General features: G+C 43.7%; 1 long non-coding RNA gene across 1 annotated transcript; it reads left to right on the forward strand.

The window, feature by feature from the left end:
- Nucleotides 1-12144: 12144 nt before the first annotated feature.
- LOC144316888 (uncharacterized) lies at nucleotides 12145-21309 on the forward strand. Its single transcript, XR_013382719.1, has 2 exons — nucleotides 12145-12743; nucleotides 20732-21309. It is a non-coding gene; the product is annotated as an uncharacterized LOC144316888 (long non-coding RNA).
- The last annotated feature ends 1286 nt before the right edge of the window (nucleotides 21310-22595 follow it).

Raw genomic sequence — 22595 nt, forward strand, 5'->3', positions numbered from 1 at the left:
CTCCTTTTCTTGGATCCACTTCATTTTTATCTCTGAGTTCCAAAACTCAGATGATAGTGACCACTCCCCTATGGTAACCGAAGATTTTCAAACTCTTCTTCCACTTAGAAGATCTTCTTACTATTTGTCCAGGGGAACTGTGGGGTCTTAGGAGGTCTTTCTGTCTGAGGAGCTGAATTTCCACCATAAATGTGGCTCACTGAGAGAGATTAGCATGCATTTTTCTTTTTGTCATTAAAACGAATTTTAATACCCTATACAATTATCTGGCCAGAAAAGGAATGACTAAGAATCATAGCTATAAAAGCACTTTAACAAAATAAATACCTGGGACCTGTTTGGGACTATTCTTTATTGCTCCTTCCTTCTACAAACTCAGCTGCTGCTCACCCTCAATTTACAGCCAGCCTGGATTCTGAAGTGTACTGCCCCTCCGGGAGCCAGCGCCCTCCCTGTCTCTAGGGCCCCTCGTTGCAGCGATGAGAAGCCTTTCCTGGAAGGACGCTTTTGTTTGGCTTGTGGGGATGTTTCTGGGCCACAGCCACAGGCAGCCTATTCACCCTCCTGGTGGGGAGAGCTCATGAAAGAGACAGCCTTATTTCTTTTTCTTTTTCTTTTTCTTTTTCTTTTTTTTCTTTTTTTTTTTTTTTGCCTCCTTATCAACTGGGACAGTTTGTTTTTTCCCTCTGACTCATGGATTCAGAATTGCAAGACTGGAAAGGGTCTTTCCTGCTGTTTCCTTCGAGTGACAGAAAACAAAAAACCAAACCAAAACAAAACAAAAAACCCAAAACTAACCACAACACAAAGATAGAGCATAGCTGCCTATCGTGCTTCGTTACAGTTCAGTGAGAAGAATATTTATAATTGTCTTCCAATCAGCTATTTTCCTAGCCAGTGTATTTACCTTATTTTGATATTGAGGAGGCTTATTTCCTACCTTGCTTTGTTTTGTTTCTTTCCTGGCCTTAGCTGGGTCTTTTGTGAGATGGTAATTTGCTCACTGGTCTCTTAGCAACCAGAAACTTTTCCAGCTCACCACTGAACAGATCTTGGGTTGCAAAGTTTATAACAGAACCTGCTGAAGGACAGCCCCTCTCCCAGAGCCAAAACTTTGAAACCAATGCTTAAATGAGAAAATCAACCAGGGTTTCAGGACAAGTACGTTCATAAAGGCAACGACTAACAAAGCACACACCTGACTCTCCAGAATGGTTCCATTGTCTCCCGGTCCCACTCCCAGCTGTCTGAGTCTTGCTCTTTGTCCCCTAGTAGGGCACAGGGCATGTAGGGCACGAGGCAGTTCTTCCTTGTTTTTGGGCTGATGTGAAGCAGATGGGGTCTGCCTGGAGGAGGACAAAGAGGAGGCCCTTGGTCTGCTCTCCTTATCCAGGATGGGGCAAGCAGCTCATCACATGGTCTTTGCCAGTTTCGTTCCACGGGCATTTCTTCCACACATATTTTTGTACCTTCTATGTGCTAGGTACTGCCTTTGGGAAATGCGCAGAACCCAGCCGTGCCCCTATAGAGCTCACAGCCTAGTAAAGGCAGACATAAATAAATTAGTTATTATCCAGTGTGATAAGCCTGATGTCCATGATATACACAAAGGAATGGGGGAGGAGAGACAACTCAGCCTGGGGAGTGAGGTGGGAGCCTGTGTGGCTGATTGCACCGGAGGCGGAGGCAGAACGGGCGGGCGGGGCGCTCGCTCAGAGAGGGCAGTCGGGGAGGAGACAGGGACTCTCTCCCCACCTTTAGCCTGTGTGCTGAATCACACACTTCAGCAGGGAGCCCTAAGCTCAGTTATTAGCCAGTGTGAGAGTTTACGAACTCTTGGGGTTATCTATGGCTATGCAGAAAATCACCCCGAAACTTAATGATGTAAAACAGCCACAGTTTAATTGTGCTCTCAGATGCTGCAGGTCAGGAGTTAGAAAAGGACATGGGGGATGGGCTCTTCTTTGTTCCTTGGTGTCTGGGGCTTCAGGGGAGGACTTGAGTGCCTGGAAGTACCTTCAGCTATAGTGATTTGGAGGCCACTTCCAATATATTTTCTTCATGCATGTCTGGTGGCTGGGCTGGGCTTGTTGATACTCAGGCTTGCTGAAAAAACCGGCTTGGCTGAGACAAGAGTCCAGATTGTCTCCATGTGGTCTCTCCAGCACGAAGGTCTCAGGATCATGGGACTTCTTACATGGAGGCTCAGGGCTCTGAGAGCCCAGAAGTGTTCTCTGAAGGTGAGGCAGGAACAGCATGGCCTTGTGACTCTTGCCTTGGCAGTCATATAGCATTACTTCTGTGTACTCTATTGGTGGAAGCCAAGGTCATCTAGATGAAGATAAGGGATGTAGACCCACCTCTCACTGGAAAGAGGATCGAAATGCTTGTAGTTATGCTTAAGGTACCATACAAGGAGATGGGGAGCACTGAGCTCTGGTCTGACTCTGCCCCTCCTTTGCTGTGTGACCTTGGGTTAGCTGCTTCATCTCTCTGGGCTCCAGCCTTTTCATCTATACAATGAGGGGTTCATTTGGTTGATCTAAAGTTATGAGGAGCATCACCACAGCAAGTATATTCCTTATTACCCGTTGATTAAGCGTAAGCCAGATTTTGACACTGGGAATGGATCTCTAATTGAATCATGTTGCTCACTGGGTAAATATCATTTTTAGAATTTCCCACTGGAAGGGATTTTTGGGAACCCTTGCTCTACAGACGAGAAAACTGAGATCTAGAGAATCTAAAGTTTCAGGAGTAAGTTAATGATGAACATTAACTAGAGAATAGAACCAGGGTCCCTAAACCAATCATCCTGTGTGTTCCCACTCACCTTATTACATTTGGAATTACACATGGGATTTCATTCAAACATCCACCTTCACGAAGACATCTCTGACATAAATTTAAGAATATCTATAAGTAGCCATCTGGAAATTTTCCACTGGGTCCAACCTGAGAAGTTGTTAATTGGACAGATCCGTGCTCACTGGCTGGCCCCTCTGGGATCCTTGTGTGGGACCCCAACAGAATGACAATGGAGCTGGGAGGTGGGCTGAGAAGAGGTGAGTTTACTTTTGGTTTGGATCTTAATTTTTTTTCATACCAACCATATTCAGAAATGGCTCCTGTGCATGTATAATAGGGTGATTGAGTTAAATAATAAATGACAAGAGAGGCCACAGGAAGTGGGAAAGCAAAGCAAGAGAGAAGGAGTCTGATTTCAGCTGAAATTGCAAAGGACATTGAGCTGCTGAGTGAGTGATGGGAGAGCAGAAGGGCCCCGTGGTAACAGCAACAAAAAAAGAAGTAGCAAGAAGAGCTACGTGACCTGTTACAGCCCCAGGAATGCAGAGAGAAAGAGGACAAACTCCATGTAGAAATATAAACAGGACATTAGGTGTTTAAGAAGTTGGGGGGAGGGCGGGGACCCTGAAGTCACATCTAATGTTAGGGAGTAAAGCAAAAAAGTAGAGTGGGTCAGGGAACATTGAATCTTCATGATAAACAGGCTTTTCTAGAGAGGGATCAATCAATCACACATGTGGCCTTAAGTGGAGTCAGCCTGGCAGGGCAGATTTTGTCATGTTGTTTGGACTTTGACTGGTAACAAGGCCGGTCTATGCTCATCCACTGGTTGGTATGCAAGGAGGGTGGACGAAAGGAGACACTGAGGAAAGCAATGGAACTCTCTGGCAGGAGCCTGACTACTCCCCTACCCCATCCACTTCATTTTCAGCTTACACCAAACCCACCCGTTGCCTCTCCAATCCATCACCTTCTGCTCTGACCCCAGTTCCCTCTAGGCCCACCACCCTCGTTCCTTCTGATCCATCCCATCCCAGTCCCGATCCAACACAAATTGCCATCACAATTGTCAACCTGCCCATTCTCACCTCAGCCCACATTTTAATCTCCTTACATTTTGTTTACAGACCCCTTTATTTGGTTCTCATTGCTATGATAGTCTAGCCTTTGTAGGATTAAACTCCCAAGACACTAGACCTTAGGGGTGTAGGAATTTGACACCCTTAAAGCAGGACATGTCAACCTTTTTCTTTTTATGAATATGCAGAAAATGATATTGTACAGCCCATTGGGGTCAAGGACTCCAGCCCAACCCAGGGCCCACCAGCTACCCCAGAGGCTGAGGTGTGTAGACAAAGTTGAGATCTGTTCTCACCACACTGTTTTGGAAGCTTCACAAAGGACTGTAGGATTCTGACACTCCCAACACCACACATTTTCCCTGTAGACTTGTGTGCTCCCTGTTTGCCCTTTGGCTGACTCACCAAATGACATCAGTTCCAGGGACATGAAGGCCTCATCCCTCTTCTGGTGTCTAAGGTAGCAGCAAAATGGAATAGCTTGGTGGTGATGCGGTCACAGCAGGACTGGCTCGTTTGCCTCAGTCAGAAAAAAGCATCCATGGTGTTCAAATATATTTAGGGGGAAGCTATCACACTAGTTACAGAGCTTGTAACAGTGCTTGGGGCTGAAAGGGAGACAGAAAGGGAGTATCATGCAGTTCCTGCTTTTGTGCACTTTTATTCCAGTAGCAGGAACGAGACAAGTCCTGGAGAACTATAACAGAAGCCCGGAAAGATGAGAACCATGAGAGAGGTTCACAGCCCCTGGGGGTTGAAAGGAGGCAGAGGGTCTGTCCAGCTGGAAAGGAATCCTCCAGAGATCCACCGAAGTCATGTTATTTCACAGGGGCCTGAGGGAGGGACAGGATTTCCCCAGGAGTGAAGTGGGATACAGGACTACATTCCAGGCCCAATGAAGGACATGAAGCAAAGGGAAAAGGGGCAAAACAACAGATGGGGTGGAGAAAACCATGTAGTCCTGGAAGTGTGAGGAGTGTGGAGAGTCCAGGGATAGTGTAGAGAAGTAAGCTGGAGTGCAGAGCTCTGATTCTGGGGTGAGGAAGGGTATAGGAACCACTTGCCTGAATTTCTCTTTCTGGACCCATGGAAACCCAGCGTGCTGGTTATGAGAAAAGGAAGCAGATTAAGGACCAACCTCAAGGATGAGGAGCCCTGGGCATGCAAAACCAAAAGGTGTCAAGACCAAAATCCTGCTGCAGCTAAGTTCAAAGAGATGCAGATGAGATGTGGGGTTCAGGTAGAAGACAAAAGTCTGAAAAACTGGGATGAAAAACTGGGATGCCAACCAAGAATACGAGGATTCTGTACAGAAGCAAGACAAAACAGTTGGTGCACATCCTTGAGGTGTTGAGGCATAGTCATGGCCCATAGTTTCTTGGAGGGCAGGGCAGACCTCAGCCACTAGTGGGGAGGGAGTGATTCAGGCCCCTGAGCCACCTCAGACACTGTGACATCTGAGGAAAGGACTTAAGGGCCACAGCCATGGGCATCTGGGAGCTCTAGCTGGAAGCTGCTTGTAGATGTTGAGAGAGGCAGCTCACCATGGGCTCCCAGTGAGCCTGCATGTTCTTGCTGAGGGCTCCAGGTTGCAAGGCTCTGTCTCCTGATACTGAGCAGTTCTGTAGCTAGTCATACAGGGAACAAAATACAGGGAGACCACTGTGTGATAACTGTGTAACTGTTCCTTCCTCAGGAGGAGAGGGAGAGAACTGGCTTGTTTGCTGCTTATGGTTTTGGGAACCTTGGCTTTGGGTTCTTTTCCTGTAGTTCAACCCCATGTGTATGCAGGTGCATATGGATCCATAGTGTTGTCCCTGCAGGGACTAGGGGACCCCATGCAAATATGCTGCTTACTGTAAACTGCATAACGTAGTCTTTTGCCTCTGACCAAGAAGGCCTTGTGCTTTTTGCCAGCATCCAGCCTAAGTCGTTAGCTTGTAAGTGAGGGAAAATCTAAGACTCTTCACAGTGTTTGACAGTAAGATGAGTTTGAAGGGGAGAGTCTAGAGCTGTGGCAAACAGGAGGCTATAAAAGTTAGGATGCTATTGGTTGCGGATAAGAGAATACACAACTAAGAATGGCTTAAAAAGAAATGCAATTTAATGATCTCACACCAAAGATCAGATCAGAAAATTTCAGGATTGATTAATTTGGCAGCTCAACAACATAAGAGACTGGAAGCCTAGCTTCCCTTTGATGCTCTCCACTTTCTCCTCACAGTCCCAAGATGGCTGCCATAGCACCGATCATCACAGCCTCACACAACGACAGGCCATCTTCCCCCCCAAGCAAGTATATAATTTAGAGAAAGATTTTTGTTTTTCTGTGAATCCCTCCTTCTATCAGATAGGAAGACCTCCCTTCATGTTTCTTTGGTCAGAACTAGGTCACAGGCCCACAGAAAACCTATCACTAGCAAATGGGAATGGGATTAATGTGAATAATTTAGACCAGTGATTCTCAAATTTGCGTGTGCTTATTAAAAATTGGAGGGCTTGTTAAAACATGGATTGGTGGGCCTCAGAGTTCTGGTTTAGTAGGTCTGGGGTGGGGCCCAAGAATTTTCATTTCTACCAAATTCTCAGGCTGCTTCTGCGCCAGGTACTTTCAGAAGCACTGGTTTAGAGTGATAGTTCTTAACTCTGGCTATATAGTAGAATAACCTTGGGAAGTGTACACATTTAAAAAACTGTAATCATCTGGGTGATTCTAATATGATATATATATGTGTATATATATATATATATATACACATATATATAGTGTCTGAGCCATACACCTGACCTATTGAATCAAAATTTCAAGCAGCAGGGCATGTAAACTGGGATTCATAAAAAATCCATCAAGTGAGTCTAATGTGCAGTCAGGGTGACACATGCTGGTCTAAATCAAAATGAAATCTCCCTGGCTGATCCCTAAATAATGTCAGCATTCTCTGAACAGGGAACGGGGGGAATGACTTGGAGTAGCCCACCCACGGTGGTCACCACAGGGACTATCACAGTGCTCAGAGCAGCAAATGAAGAAGCATGAGGAGGAGTGGGGCTGGGGGATGACAGGGAGGAGCACCTCTGAAAGCCTTTGTGGATGGAAATGACCATCTTTGGAGACTGATGGGATGTGGAAAGAGAGGGAGAGGGACGAGGTGATGTCGGATGGGGTTTCCAGACATCCATAAGGAAAACGAGGGAACCTGGAAGAGCAATCTCTGCAGGGATGTAATAGCTTCAATCAGGACATGTGGAGCTGGAGGCGCCCATGCGATGCCTTGTGGAACAGACCTCCAGGTAGGTGAGTGGGATGGAGGCTGGAGATGCATGATTGAGAGATGAAGGCTGAAGATGGCCACGGGCACAGCAGGGGTCTTTCTCCTGGGGGTACTCCGCCTACCCCAGTCTTGCAGATAGCTACATGCCCATTGGACTTAGCATCCCTGACCTGGGCTATTCTAGTAAAACCCCGCCCAGACTTCTCGCCTCTAGTCTCTCACTTCCAGTATTCCATTTCCCACACAACCTTCAGAATTGTCTTCCTAACACAGAACTGTGATCACTGGACTTCGTTTCTTAAAGCTCTTGCCCAGACTCCCACTACCATGGAGAGTTCTCAGCCTTGGTCACACATTAGAATCATTCACAGAAGTGTTTAACAAACCCTGGGCTCTGACCAGCTCCTTCAACTTTCTGATTTAATTGCTCTGGGATGGCACCTGGGCATTATTATTTTTAAAATCCTCTTCTAAAGATTCCAATGTGTGGCCAGAGTTGAGACTACTGACCTGCTGGATGAAGCCCACATTCCTGGGCGTGGTGTCCCAGACTCTCCCTACAATACTCTTGCTTATCTTGCCCAATGGATCTCCCTGTGCTTGTTCCTTGAACTCAAGCCCTCTTGTCCCCTGCCGTTCCCTGAACACACCATGCACTTTCATGCCTCTGCAACTTCACACGTGCTCTGCCTTTGCTCAGAAAGCCCTTTCTGCATTTGGCTACTTCAATGTATTTATTCCAGGCTCACTCAGCCTAAGCATCACCTCTGTCTAGAGGGCTTCCAAGGTAGTGACTACTTTTTCTTTGGTGCCCCAACCTGGTCCCGTTCCTCTATTATAGCACCCTCCATCATTGAACGGCTCAGATGTGTATTCATCTCTTTGATGGACTTTGCTCACCCACTTACTGTGGGACTTCAGGCAAGTTGCTTGAGCCCTGTGGTCACCATATCTATAAAAGAGATAATGATGCCCACTGTGTGAGTTTCTTTCTTTCTTTTAAGATTTATTTATTTATTTATTGAGAGAGAGAGAGAGAGAGAGAGAGAGAGAGAGAGAGAGGGAGAGAAAGAGAGAATGAACAGGAGGGGCAGAGGAAGTTTGAGACAGAGTCTCAAGCAGATTCAGAGCAAGAGTGGAGTCTGAGGCGGGGCTCGATCTCCTGACTTTGATCATGCTAAGTTGGACCCTTAATTGACTATGCCACCCAGGTGCCCCCACTGCGTGAATTTCTTATGAGGATGAAACTAAGTGATTTGTGTTCAGCATAGAGTGTGTGTAGAGTACAGGGCCTGGCACAGGGCAAGCCCTCCCCCTCTGGACCAGTGCTGCCAAAAGAAATACAACAAGCCACAAAAGTGAGCCGTGTGTGCAATTTAAAGCTTTCTTGCAGCCATATTTTTTTGAAAAAATTATTTACTTTTTCATGAGAGACACAGAAAGAGAGAGGCAGAGACATAGGCAAAGGGATAAGCAGGCTCCATGCAAGGAGCCCAACATGGGACTTGATCCCAGGACTCCAGGATCATGCCCCGAGCCAAAGGCAGGTGCCTAACCACTGGGCCACCCAGGTGCCTCTTTCTTGAGGCCACATTATAAAGGTAAAAAGGGGCAGCCCTGGTGGTTCAGTGGTTTAGCACCGCCTTCATGTGATCCCGGAGACCTGGAGATCCTGGGATAGAGTCCTTCATCAGGCTCCCAGCATGGAGCCTGCTTCTCCCTCCTCTTGTGTCTCTGCCTCTCTCTCTCTCTGTCTATCATAAATAAATAAATAAATCTTTAAAAAATAAAATAAAATAAAAAGGTAAAAAGAAGTGAAATTAATCTCAGTAGTATATTTTATCTTAACTCAATATATCTTCAATATTATCTTCGAAAATTCAATCAATATAAAATTATTAATGAATTAGTTTTACTGTTTTTTGTATGTCTTTGAAACTGTTATTTTACAGTGCTAGCACACCTCATTTAAGACTAGCCACTTTTCTTTTTTTTTTTTTTTTTAATTTTGATTTCTTTATGATAGTCACACACACACACAGAGAGAGAGAGAGAGAGAGAGAGAGGCAGAGACACAGGCAGAGGGAGAAGCAGGCTCCATGCACCGGGAGCCTGACGTGGGATTCGATCCCGGGTCTCCTCCAGGATCGCGCCCTGGGCCAAAGGCAGGCGCCAAACCACTGCGCCACCCAGGGATCCCAAGACTAGCCACTTTTCAAGTGCTCACTAGCTATATGTGGCCAGGAGCTACTGTACTGGACTCCAGTGCAGTCCCAGATTCAAGAAATTCTGTTAATTTTTTAAGATTTTTTTAGAATATTTGATTTTTCCCTGCATCACTCAATGCTTCGCACAGAGTAGTGTTTAATACATGTCTATGAGATGTTATAAGTGCTAAGTCAGGTAGTTCCAGAGTCATATCATTGGACAGGTTGCCAAGAAGAGTAACTGATAAACAATCAAAGTTTTAATGACAGGCTATGGAAACCAGCCAGTGACCAAAAGTAAGGTACTACCTTACACTGATAGAGCCAAGGTGGAAGAGCATGAGCCCCATCTCCACAGCAAGTCTGAAGTTAAAAGCCTAGAAGGAGAGGGTCTAGATATCGATCTTCATGCTGTGGCCACAAATATTTGGTTCCCTTCAAACTAGTCTCAGGCTAAACTAGAGGCAACCAACCCTACCCAATGACAGAATGGGTGGCCCTTTTTGGGGTAAGATCTTGGGACCAGTATGGGAAAACCACTTGACTCCAAAAACCTCCCTGACCAGGCTGGGTTTTAGGGAATGGTTATTTTAACAGATTTGTGTTTGAGTTCTGGTTCCATCATCAATGAGCTGTGTGATCTCAGACAATTTACTTAACCTTTCTGAGTTTCAGCTTCTGCCATCTGTGAAATGCAGAGACTAACAATTGCTTCTAATCTGTATCTGAGATCACATACTATGACCATGTTTTGAGGAGACCATATGCTTTTGACATGGCTCCCGACTATCCTCACCTCCTGATATTCACCCCCTGTGTATCCTCTCCCTTTGGGTGTGTGCTGGTCTTAGTGACTTAATTCTAACTATTAGAATGTGGCAAAGTGTTGGGACAGCACCTCCATGAGTAGATTACAAAGGCTCTGACTTCTGTCTTGCTGGTACTCTTTGCTCTCTGACAGAGCAAGCTTCCAAGTACAAGATGCTCTACGGAGAGGTGCACATAGAAGGGAATGGTGGAGGTCTTGTACTGCAAGCTCACAAGAGCTCCTTGAGAGATGGACTCCAACAGCTCAAGGGGGAGTCAGTTTTGACAACAATGTGAGTGAGCTTGGAAGTGGGTCCTTCCTATGGAGCTTTGAGGTAAGTCTGCAGACTCCTGGGAGCCAAAGGACCCAGCAAAATTGTGCCTGGACCCACAGAAACTGTGAGGCAATAAATGTGTGTTGTTTTAAGTTGCAAGTTTTGGGGTAATTTGTTATACAATAATGAGTAACTAATGCATGCCTGCAGCAGTCTGGCACAGCATCTAGAATATAGAAGGTGCTCAGTAGCTTTAAATATTAGTCTTAGCAGGGGTAGCAGAAAAGTTTGCTCTTGGTAAGGGGGTTTTGTCCCTTATCACAGAAATTCTCTAAGCTAGGCTGCCTATTGATGGCTTTTAAGAACAGCCTGGATGAAATCAGACTTGCTTAAGTGGAGTCATAATTTTATTTTATTATTTTTTATATATTCTTTTTATTAGAGTTCGATTTTCCAACATATAGTATAACACCCAGTACTCATCCTGTCAATTGTCCCCCTCAATCCCATTACCCAGTCATCTCATCCCTCCGCCCACCTCCCCTTCCACTACCCCTTCTTCATTGAATTACATTCATTCATTCACAGTGGAATCGGCATGTACCATGTACCTCCTCACTCCAGGCATGGTTCCCTCCCCATCTCATCATGTCCCACTTCCAACTGGTGCCCCATATCATCACACCATGAGAACAAAAATCAGACCCTTTCCTGGAATAGAGAGCCACTGCTGACCTGGGGGCCGAAAGCAGCTACAGGACCCAGAATAAGGTACAATCAGTCCACAGTCCTGAGGAGTGTTTTGTTTTGTTCCCTTTTTTCAGAACTTGTTTGTCCTTAGACAGAAAAAGTTGTAAGAAGAATCCATGTGTAACGGAGTTAAGCATCTACGATTGTGAAGCCTGATCAATTGTGAAATGTAATTGATCACAATGTGCCTTGTCTGGGAAACAAAAGTGTTAACTGAATGAGGGTGTACTGTGCATCGTCAAGAGGAAAGGGACTCCAAGAAGCCATGATTTGTCAGGTTTTTCCCCTGCGTTGTCCAGAGCAAGGGGGCACATGCAGCTGAGAGAAACATCCGCTCTGCTTGACAGGCAGACCCGAGAGGAGCCGGAGCATCAGGCAATCATAACTCACCGACACGAGCCATTAAGATCACCCTGCTACTCGCTGGCAGGGTCCTTGCTTACTATGCAGTATTCTGATGAGAATCATTCATTTCCCATGGATGTTGGCCTCCAACCAATGGACATGAGGTTCTGGTTTTCTCGGAAGTTACAGTTCTTTCTGGAACTAATGAGCTAATATTCCGGCTTGTTCATCAGGCTCTTGAGAGTTTGCAAAGCCTGGGTCAGTCCCTGACCTCTCAGGCTCTGTCCAAATAGAGCTGCTGCCTCTCAACGTGGAGAACTTGTGCCGAGGACCTGATGACCTCCCTGTCCTTCTGCCCTCTTTCCCGGTTTCTCCTCCTTTCTTTCTATTCTTTCTCTTCCCCTTTTTTCCTTCTACTCCACCCACCTCTTCTCTCTCTCTTTCTCTCCTCTCTCTTGGTGTCATGTCTCTGGTATGAATCATGGCATAGCATTTTTGGTTAAGCTAATGGAGCCTGGAGCCTATGGGGCTGAGTCCTAATTCCGTCATTTAGTAGCTGTGGGCTCTTGGGCAAGTTACTTTAAGCTCTTGGTGACTCATTTATAAAATGGGAATAATAGCACTTGCCTCGTAAGGCTGATATCAGGATGAAATAAATCAGAGCAGTGCTTGGCACCGGTTAGTACTCGCTCACTCAGTGTCAGCTAAGTGACAAATCCTGGGAGGCTGCCATGTGCCAGGTCTGTGCTGGGGGCTGGTCGTAGATGGTTGGCAGACACAGACTCGCCTCCAGGGCACTTGCAGGAATAATGGGGAGACTGGGACATCAACAGATCATTTCAAAGTATGCTTTTACTGAATGCTGGCTCACTGTGAGGACTGGTGTCCCTTGGGGACGTTTGAGTCTCAGTGCTGTCTGTCTTTTCACTGCCACAGGGGTCACTGCCCAAGCCCAAGAGGCTGCAGCATGTGCGTCCAGAAACTTTACCTGGGAGGGGGTCCAGGAGAGGAGCAAAACCTACAAGGAGAGGCCTGAGGGCATGGAGGGCAAGTTTGTGTTTGTTGCAGCCTTTCAGACATGTCTTGCCTTGGGTGTTTGCGGCCAGTCCTCACACTCTGTACCGGTCATCGGATGAGATGTTCAGTGATTCTCTCTTGGTTTATGGCCACTGCAGCTCTGATGGGCCTGCTAGCGGACAGGTAGGTGTGTCGGTGAGGATGTGAATGTAACAGGATCCTGATGAATCAGAGTGACTCCAGGACTGACTCCAGGATTGGTCTGATTGCTGAGGTGTGCTCAGGGAGACTTGACGTCATTACTAAGAATAAATGAAGAGGTAAGATTGTCTTCTTGGAGGTATAGGAAGGGAGCCATAAATGTCACCACTATTCTCTCCCAGGGGTTTTGCATTCTATCTCCCTGAATATCTCACTAAGAGGTTTGCTACTGGAGTCTACTCTCTGAAGACCATGGTCATATTCTATTCTTCTCTCTTTTGTCAAATGCATGGATTTTGTGTCTTTGCTTATAGGTGTCAGATTTTAAGCAATTTAAAAAGTTAAATTAATTTCTTTTTGGAACAGATGATGTGTTGGCATGCATAAAAGTCAAAAGGTACTGAAGGATATACAGAAAGTGTCTCCTGTTTCCTCTCCTCCACCACCCTGTTCCTTTCCCCAAGGCAATTAGTTTTAGGAGTTTCTTGTGAGAGTGTCAGATCTTTAGATAAAAGAGATTTATAAGATTTCTATCAATTCAATATTTCTTTATTGAGCACCAACTAGGTGCCAGGCACTGGAGGAGACCAACAGGGAATGGTCTCAGTTCTCTGAGATTCCATGGTGCAGTAGGGGAGCAGCCAGGTTGGCCAACAATTATAATCTGATCCTATTAAAGAAGAAGCAGAGATATGTGTGAGGTGCAGAGGTAGCACCAAGGGGCAGAAAGAGGAAAATAAACCAATAATGGAAACGAATGATGGTCTGTTATGGGCTTTCCACACCACCACGATTAGAATGCCATAGAATTTATTCCTTCAAAAAAAAAAAAAAAAAAAAAAGAATTTATCCCTTCCTTGGTAAATGAGATTTTGATTTTTTCTCTTGGTCTCATAGAATTGAAGTATATTTTGGATTATCTGCCAACTTAAAAAAAAACAGCTTTATTGAGATATAGTTCATGTAACATGAAATTTACCTTTTAAAGTGTACAATCAACATCTTTCAGTATATTCATAGAGTCGTGCATTAATACCACAATCCATTTTAGAACCTTTGCCTTACCCCAAAAGGAAACCTCATACCTCTTCATTGTTACCCACCATCTCCTCATCCCCGCAACCCCTGGAAATGACTAATCTCCTTTCTCTTTCTATAGCTTTGTCTATTCTGGACATTTAAATGGATATACATGGAATCATATAATATGTAGCCTTTTGTGTCTGGTTTCTTTCATTTAGCATAATGTTTTCAAGGTCCATCCATATTGTAGCAGTCATCAGAACTTCATCTGTCTGAGGTAGAATAATGCGCCATTGTATGGATAGACCACATTTTGTTTAACCATTCATCAGTTGATGATATTTGGGTGATTTCTATGTTTGGGTTATTGTTTTTGTTTTTTTTTTTTTATGTTTGGGTTATTGTGAATAATGCTGCTATAATCATTCACATAGAGGTTTTTGTTTGAAAGCTTGTTTTTAATTCCTTTGGGTGTGTACCTGACTATGGAATTGCTAAGCCATATGGTAATTGTATATTTAACTTATTAAGGAATCACCAAATGGTTTTTCACTGCAGCCGTATCATTTTCGTTTCCACCAGCAGTGTATGAGGATTCTAACTTCTCATCTTCCTGCCTTTAAAATTGGACTTTTCTCCTAGATGCTCCTGGAGTCATACACTTAGCTGCTCACTCTGCTGCCTGTGGACTTGTGTGAAGCTCTTGAAGTCACCCTAGGCCATAGCCCCTACTTATCCAGTAGCTGACCTACACAGAATTTCTAAGTCATGTCTATTTTTAAACTTTACCTATGGGACCTACAGGCCATCATGCCTATATTCATCTCTGGAGAGTGGAAGGGAAGATCTTGGGAGGCAGAGAAAGGGAGATGGGGTCTATATAGTACCTGTACTAAGCTCCCTTTTGACCTCAGGGCAGTAACTGATTGCTTCTTTCTCTGTGTCCTCACTTAAGGGAGGACTGAGCTCACTCTAGATGAGTCCAGCGGGCAGGGGAGGGAGAATTAGGGAGCCAAGAACAGAGATAAGCACACAGAAGGAAATGACCTTGTAATTGTCCAGGGACAAGCCAGGAAGGTCTGGAGGCCAGGTGGTGTCTAGAGGGGACAAAGAATATGCTTCCCTGTGCTCAGCAGCAAGTTAAGAGCTCCAGAGCCGAAAAAGAGGAAGATCAAAGCATGGTCCATACCAGGGGAGGAAAGGCAGGCCAGTGTTGATTGGTGTAGCCCCAGCAGAGTGCATCACAGAAGCTGCTGACTCTGGAGGCCTGTTTGATCTCACCCCAAATTATGGTCTGCTGGCCTTGCAGCTGCAGAGGTGATGGTAGATGTTAAGAAGGAAGACTCTTACTGCTTCTGGCAGAGGCAGAGAGAGGGGAGCTGGGATGCTGGGGATTATAAAGTGTGACCGTTGGGGAGGATGGCGTCCTTCAAGATAGCTCACTCTGCGTTCCTGCAACCCCCAGCCAATCAGCCCTCAGGTGTGCTGTGTGGCTATTCAACATAGCACTGACTAACATAGAAGTAAGTGGCATACTTAGTCATTCCTCCTGGACTTGGAAGCCACTAGATAGAAGTTGATGCCAGGGTGCTGACCTATCCTGGCTTACCTCTGCATATGATGATAACTGACATTCTCATGTGCCAGGCACTGTTCTAGGCACTTTACAAGTATGCCATTTAATCCTCAATAGCTTATAAAGTGGATACTTCTATAATGTTATGTGGAGATGAGAAAACTAAAGCACAGAGTTGTTAAGCAACACTCCTCCAAAAAACCCAGCCAATAGATGCCAGAGCAAGGGTTTGAACCTAGACAGTCTAGTTCCAGAGTGTATATTTTTTTAAAAGAGAGAAAGAGAGTGAGCCGGAGGAGGGGAGGGGCAGAGGGAGAAGGAAAGGAAGAATCTCAAGCAGGCTCCATGTTCAGCATAGAGCCTGATGCAGGGCTTGATCTCACGCTGCTGAGATCATGACCTGAGCCAAAATCAAGAGTTGGACACTTAACCAACTGAGCCACTACAGGCACCCCCCGAGTGTGTATTTTTAACCACTAGGCTATACTGATTGTGTCATTTAATCATTGTTTTCCTTTTCTTCTGCTCCTTCCAAGGTCCTAAGGACTCAGGGCCCATTGTCTTTTAGGTTTAGCTGAGATTACTCCTCTTCTAGAGCCTTGGCCAACATCCTTGTCTGCCCCAATTCTATGAACTCCAGGTCTACTCATGTAGCTCTTCCAGTTTCTCTCCATTTCTTCTTGTCTAAGCTTACCAGATTTAGCAAAAAATAAAAGAACAAAACCAAGAAAGCAAGCAAAGGAAAACATGAAACCCCCAAGCCTGGAATGCCCAGTACAGCTGTGTTTTAGAGAATCAATGAATAATTTCATAGTATAAGTATGCCCCTTGGTCTTGTTTGGGATATACGTGTGCTACAATTTTTTAATGGTCTCTCTCAAATTAAAATTTAGTTAGCAGTTTTGTGTTTTATCTGGCAGCCTTATCCCCATTTTTTGAGCTTTGTGTTGTAGTCACAAGTAGATGAAGAGTTGCTGTTGTGAACATTCCCCCTTTCAGATAGTTCTCAAACTATTCACTTCCTATCTATCTTATTATGATTTTCAGGGGAGCTTGCCATTAGAAGTCTCTATTAAAACATTTGTTTTTTAAATCCTATTTCTCTGTTTCTGGATTTGAAACCACAGCCTCACTAGTCCCAGAGCAGATGAATGTTTACGAGCCTGTGCTTTACAAAACCACACCACAAAGCTTTTGAAATTCTAAAGATGTGCTATCTAGTGGTTTCTTCCCTCTCTTTCCATAATGGTTCTCTATTTGCTTCCCTTTAAAAGAGAATTTTTAGATTAGTCTTTTCTGAGTCTCCTTCAGGAAGATCCATGCTATCTTTCCACCAAGTTCATATTCTTCAGGTGTCCTGTGATCTCTCTTACAGATTCTATCAACATGTTTGGAATAAAAGCCAAACCCATTGCTCTTCAGTTCTTAGGCTCCTCTGTAAGCTTTTATAATAAGTCATACATTTTGGCCAACATTTCTGCAATTTCGCCCTTTAGAGCTGTTGGGTGGATGCCATCTGGTCAGCAGGATTTATTTACGTCTAATTTTTCAATTAGGTCTAGACTGTCTCATTTATTTACCACTATTTCATCTATAACCCATGTCTTCCCTGCTTAAAAACACACTTTGAGAGGTAGAAAACTCCCTCTTGACCCTTCCCCATCTGCTGGCAGATGGTTATCAAGGTTGGTTATGGGCTAGGCCCTATGTTAGATGCTAGAAGAAGCAAAGATATAAAAGATAACGTCCCTGCCACCAAATAGCTCACAGTCTGGGAAGGAAGATGATTGAGTTAGCAATTCTTTCAGCTGTAAGTAACAGAAAAATTAGCTAAAAGTGGATTAAATAAACGAGTTTTATTTATTTTTTATAATAAGCATTTTGAAAGCAAGTGAATGTTGATGTTGGTTTAGCTGCTCAACAACATCCTTAGAGACGGGGCCCCATAGATCCATTTTCAGAAGTGGCTTCTCATCTTTGTGCTGTTTACCTCATGGTCACAAAACAACTGCTGCAGCCTCAAACATCATGCCAATATTTTAGGCTGGAACAAAAAGGAAGGGTAGGACACCCACTGTTTCTGTCTCTTTTATTGGGAAAAATTCTTTCTAGGAGCACCCCCTACTCCATCCCTGTCACCCCTCCCAACTAGCCATACAAGACTTAAGCTCATCTATCATTGGCTACAACTGTGTCATATGGCCACCCAAGGCTGGGAACAGGAGGGTTAAGGCTTTCCAGACTCTTTGGAAGACATAGGCAAGGTTGGGTTTGTTTAGCTAGCCAACAGCATCCGTCTTGGAAGGGAAGCCATAAAAATGCCAATGTCACTGACAGCCTAAGGAAGTTTCAATGCCAGAGGAGTAGCACAGATTCAGATCCAGCAAATCAGTTATTTCCCTGGCTTCTTGTTTTACATGGAGTTCAGAAGGAAGAACATTGCTCATGAACTGGGATAGCCATGGAACATAAGTTGTGTCAGGAAGGCTGGATGAGAATTAGACATTGTTGGGTCAAGGACATTCTAGGTCAGGGACATAATGAAAAGGACTGGAGATGGGGACACAATTATCTTGAAGGGAAGTGAGCATAGAGTGTGGGCTCATGTAGAGTAGAAGTGAACCCAAAGGACTGATTTTGGTCAATTTTCCAGAAGTTGCATGTTTGCCTTTGTCAGAAGCTGTAGCTTGTCTTACATGGATGGAAAAGAGTAAGCGTGTGAAGCAAGTTGCCCACAAAGTTGATGTCAGATATACCATGTTTCCCAACATCTTCCTCATTGGCTCTGAGCAAGCACATTTCTGACCCAATTGTGTTGAAGAGTCTCTCTGGCCCCCATTCCAGCTACTGCCCACCTGGTCCTTGTTTCTGGAGCTCACCCTTCTACTTCTTATCTTTGTACTCCTCTGCATCTCTGGAATGGTTCCATTGCCTTGATCCACTTTGGGATGTTGTCCTTTGTGCTCAGATGTTGGCAATTATATTCCCTCTCGAGATCTGACTTTTTTTGGACCATTAACAACCCTGTCCACACTCACTGAGCTCTTGACAACTGGTAACCCTAGCTTCATGCTGGAAATCTCATCTTGGCCACCATCCTTGACCCATCCCTTCAACTGGACTTGATCAAGCTATTCATCCAGTCTTTAGCTAGAGCTCAACAGCTCTGAATGCCAGGCAAAGCATTTGTTCTTTTTTTTTTTTTTTTAATTGGTGTTCAATTTACTAAAATACAGAATAACACCCAGTGCCCGTCACCCATTCACTCCCACCCCCCGCCCTCCTCCCCTTCTACCACCCCTAGTTCGTTTCCCAGAGTTAGCAGTCTTTACGTTCTGTCTCCCTTTCTGATATTTCCCACAAACAGTTAAAAATATACCTGCCCTACGACCCAGCAATTGCACTGTTGGGGATTTACCCCAAAGATACAAATGCAATGAAACGCCGGGACACCTGCACCCCGATGTTTCTAGCAGCAATGGCCACGATAGCCAAACTGTGGAAGGAGCCTCGGTGTCCAACGAAAGATGAATGGATAAAGAAGATGTGGTTTATGCATTTGTTCTTTATCCAGTTGGCACAGAGTAATTATTAAGAGCCTTGGTTGGGAGAATCCAAGTCAGGAAAAGGTGTCTTAGGAAGCTTTCTCTAACAGTGGCACTTAGAAGAGACTGGGGAGAGGAGATCCAACAAAGAGCAGTCCAGTCAGGAGGCTGCTGCAGTAGCTTGTAAAGATCTGGACTGGGCAGAGACAGGGAATGTCCCTGATATAAGAAAAATGTGACAGGCTGTGTTAGTGATATTTGGGACATGATAAGTTTGGTTTGGGAAGAGAGGAAGAAGCACAAGAGGATGTCAGTATTTCTAGTGGGAACTATTATTGGGAGTAACAGATGCGAATCCATTGAACCAGTTTTTGTTTAGTTCATTTTTATGAAGATGCATTTGGCTTTAAGCAACCTTAGTGTGGAGTGGCAACAAGGCTTCTAAGGGAAGATAGTGTGGGAGTTGAGAAAAGGATCCTACTGGGAAGGAAAACTTGTAGGTGTTAGCTGGGAACAGTGAGAAAGTGGGGATAGGAAAGAGCAGGGAGAAACAAAGGATCCTGGAAAGTTGGGAATGGGAGAGGAAGTTGGAGAAGTAATTGCAGGCAAGCAGGACACGTGAGGGCCTGAGAAACTAGAACAGGAGAGAATTTCAAACCTGAGGAAACGGCCAGCAATGGCAGGCCACGAGCTGCTTCCTTTGAAAGGTAAAGAATTCGAGTCCTTTTGCTGGGTCTTTGTCATTTCTAATTCCAGTCTTGGCCTCATGATAATTAAGAACCTTCTCCCACTCATCAGTTTTCTCCCTTGGGGTGCTTATTTTTACTTTTGGAGCCAAGTCAGATCCTGCAAGACACTTTTCCAATACATTTTGACCTTAGTTAATTCTGATTTTCATCTGCCTGTCACAATGAGTGAGTTTCCTCATTCCCTTGATTTGAATGAAAATTTCTCAGTTTTCAGATTTTTTTTTTTAAGCAAGGGCAGGACATCTTTTGTGGCCAGTAGCAATGCTATGAACAATTGGTTGCCTTGTAAGGCTTTTGTTTGTTTGTTTTTGCTTCTTAAACATTTTTCCTGGACTTCCTGGGAGATGCTAGTGATCATTCTTCAGGATTCCTGGGAACTTTTTCCTTCTTTCTATACTTAGCTCATTCTTGTATTTTCCTGGTTCCTACTCAAAGATTGAGGTATCTTATTATGGGTTTCTTTTCTTTTCTCTCTGATTGTTAGAGTTAATTTTGTGTTATAATGTTAACAGCAACTAACATTTGTAAAGTGGTTTACAATTTACAAAGCATGTTACATACATTTTCTTATTGTATCTTCATAGTAATTCTGTGAGACAGTTTAAGTACAATTGTCCTAGTTTTACCAATGAGGCCTCTGAAGACTCACCTGGTAATAAAAGGGGTCCAAGTAATTAAGATTCTTGACTCCTTCCTTCCTCCCTCCCTCCTTCCCTCTCTTCCCTCCTTCCTTCTTTCCTAATATTGCTTCTTTTTTTTTCCTTTAAAAAAAGACAATACATGATCATTTGAGGAAATTTAGAAAATTCAGAAAAAATAAAGAAGTAAATATACATTATTGGCTGCTCCACTGTCCAGGAACTGCTACTGTCAGCACTTTGTGGTATTTCTTTCCAGTCGTATTTCTATGGATTGGTGAAGACTTTATATAATTAAAAAATTACCACATCTTGATGTTTGAGCCTGACTTTTAAGTGTGATATTATACTGTGAGCATTTCCCCATGCCATTCAACTATTTTGAAATGGATTCTAACAAGTGGATATTATAACCATTGTAACCATTCCTCTCTTGCAGGACCTTGGAGTTGTTTGCATTTGGGACTTATACAAAAACACTTTTGATGAACATCTTTTATACCATAAACACCTGTCTGAACTTCTGTGTTCAAAGCATAAGGGTGGAATGGCTGCATGAAAGAACCTGTTGTTCAACCACATTCCACAGATGTACCAGCTTTTATTCCAAAAAGAAGCATGTATTTATGCCTATTTTACCACACCTTTGCCAGCATCGAATATTGTATTTAAACTAATTGCTAGTTTTATGGATGAAAAACAAAGTTCCATTGTTTTGTTTTATATTTCTTTGTAAATAGCCTATAAGACAGAACTTTCTCCCTTTGTTATTTGTCTCTTTGTTAGAAAGTCTATGGCACTTTCATTTTTGTTATTGATATTTAAGGCTTTATGTGATTTAAATGCCCCTCTAATTCTCCATGCTCCCCGGGCTACCACATGTATTCATGCCATCTTCCCCCACCATGGAAACCATGCTGAGAAGGGGATTTCAGCCCACTAGTAGAGGAAAAAAATGAACTGAATTGACTCATACATCTTTTTTTGAATAAATGTCTACTCAGATTCTTTGCCCAATTTTTAGCTGAGTTCTTTGTCTTTTTATTATCGCATTATAAGAGTTCTTGATTTATTTCTTAGGTATAAATCTCATCAGATATGTGATTTGCAAAAATTTTCTCCCTTTCTGTGGGCTATCTTTTAATTTTCTTTATGGTACAAAAAGGTTTTAATTTTGATGATGTCCAATTTACATATTTTTTCTTTTTATTTTTTGGTGTCATATAAGAAACCATTGCCTAATCCAACATCATGAAGATTTGTGATTATGTTTTTTTCTAAGAGTTTAGTACATTTAGCTCTTACATTTAGATGTTTGATACATCTGAGTGAATTTTTGCATATGGTGTGAGGTAGGATTCCAAATTCATACGTTGCATGTGGATAAACAGTTATCCCAGCCTCATTTAGTAAAAAAATATTGTTTCCCTCATTGAATTGTCTCAGAACCCTTGTTGAAAATTGATTGACTGTATATGTGGGGGTTTATTTCTGAACCCACAATTTTATTCCATTGTCTTATATGTCAGACATGGGTGACATTTAAATTTCCTCCCACATTCTGGGTTTCTTGAATTTTATGCAGACTCCTACTAGGCTATGTTAGAGAATTTGTTCTTCAGTTTATCCGCAAAGTTCAATCCACACATTGATGGAGTTTGCAGTAGGCAGACTGATGTTTACCTGATAAAGCTTTGGAATGCCTTTGTTTGCAGGTTCTGCAACAGAACTCTTTACTCAAGGTGGCTTAAGAAATATGGAAACTTATTTGTTTCTTATAATAAGAAATCCAGAGGCTGGTGACTCTAGGTCTGGTTCATTTAGTAGCTCAGTGTTGGTAGTTCTGTGGTCAGTATCTCTGCAGTTGTCCTGTTCTTTTCCTCATGCAAGTTGGTGGCTACAGGTCCAAGCATCAGGTTCTCATAATTGTACCCAAAGCAAGAAGGAAGGGGGACTCTTTTCACAGATTCCTCAGTTCTATTAAGAAGGAATCTCTTCTAAGAGTCATCCTTCCAACCTCTGTAACCAAGATTGGATTACACAGTCACCCCTAACCACAGAAATGTTGGAAAAGTGAATATAAGCATTTCCAATTCTTGAAATTAAGCAAAGAGGCCAAAGGGGAGAATGTATGGAAATAACAACTACCAATGTCTACCTCCAGGTAGACAGAAGTAGAAGGGGTTGGAATGTGTACATGTATGCGTGTGTGTGTGTGTGTGTGTGTGTGTATCTCTCTCTCTCTCTCTCTCTCTCTCTCTCTCTCTCAGGGTGAGGGGAACAGGATAGGAGAGATTCCATGG

The sequence above is a fragment of the Canis aureus genome, chromosome 7 (genome assembly GCF_053574225.1).
Source record: "Canis aureus isolate CA01 chromosome 7, VMU_Caureus_v.1.0, whole genome shotgun sequence".
NCBI classification, from domain to species: domain Eukaryota; kingdom Metazoa; phylum Chordata; class Mammalia; order Carnivora; family Canidae; genus Canis; species Canis aureus.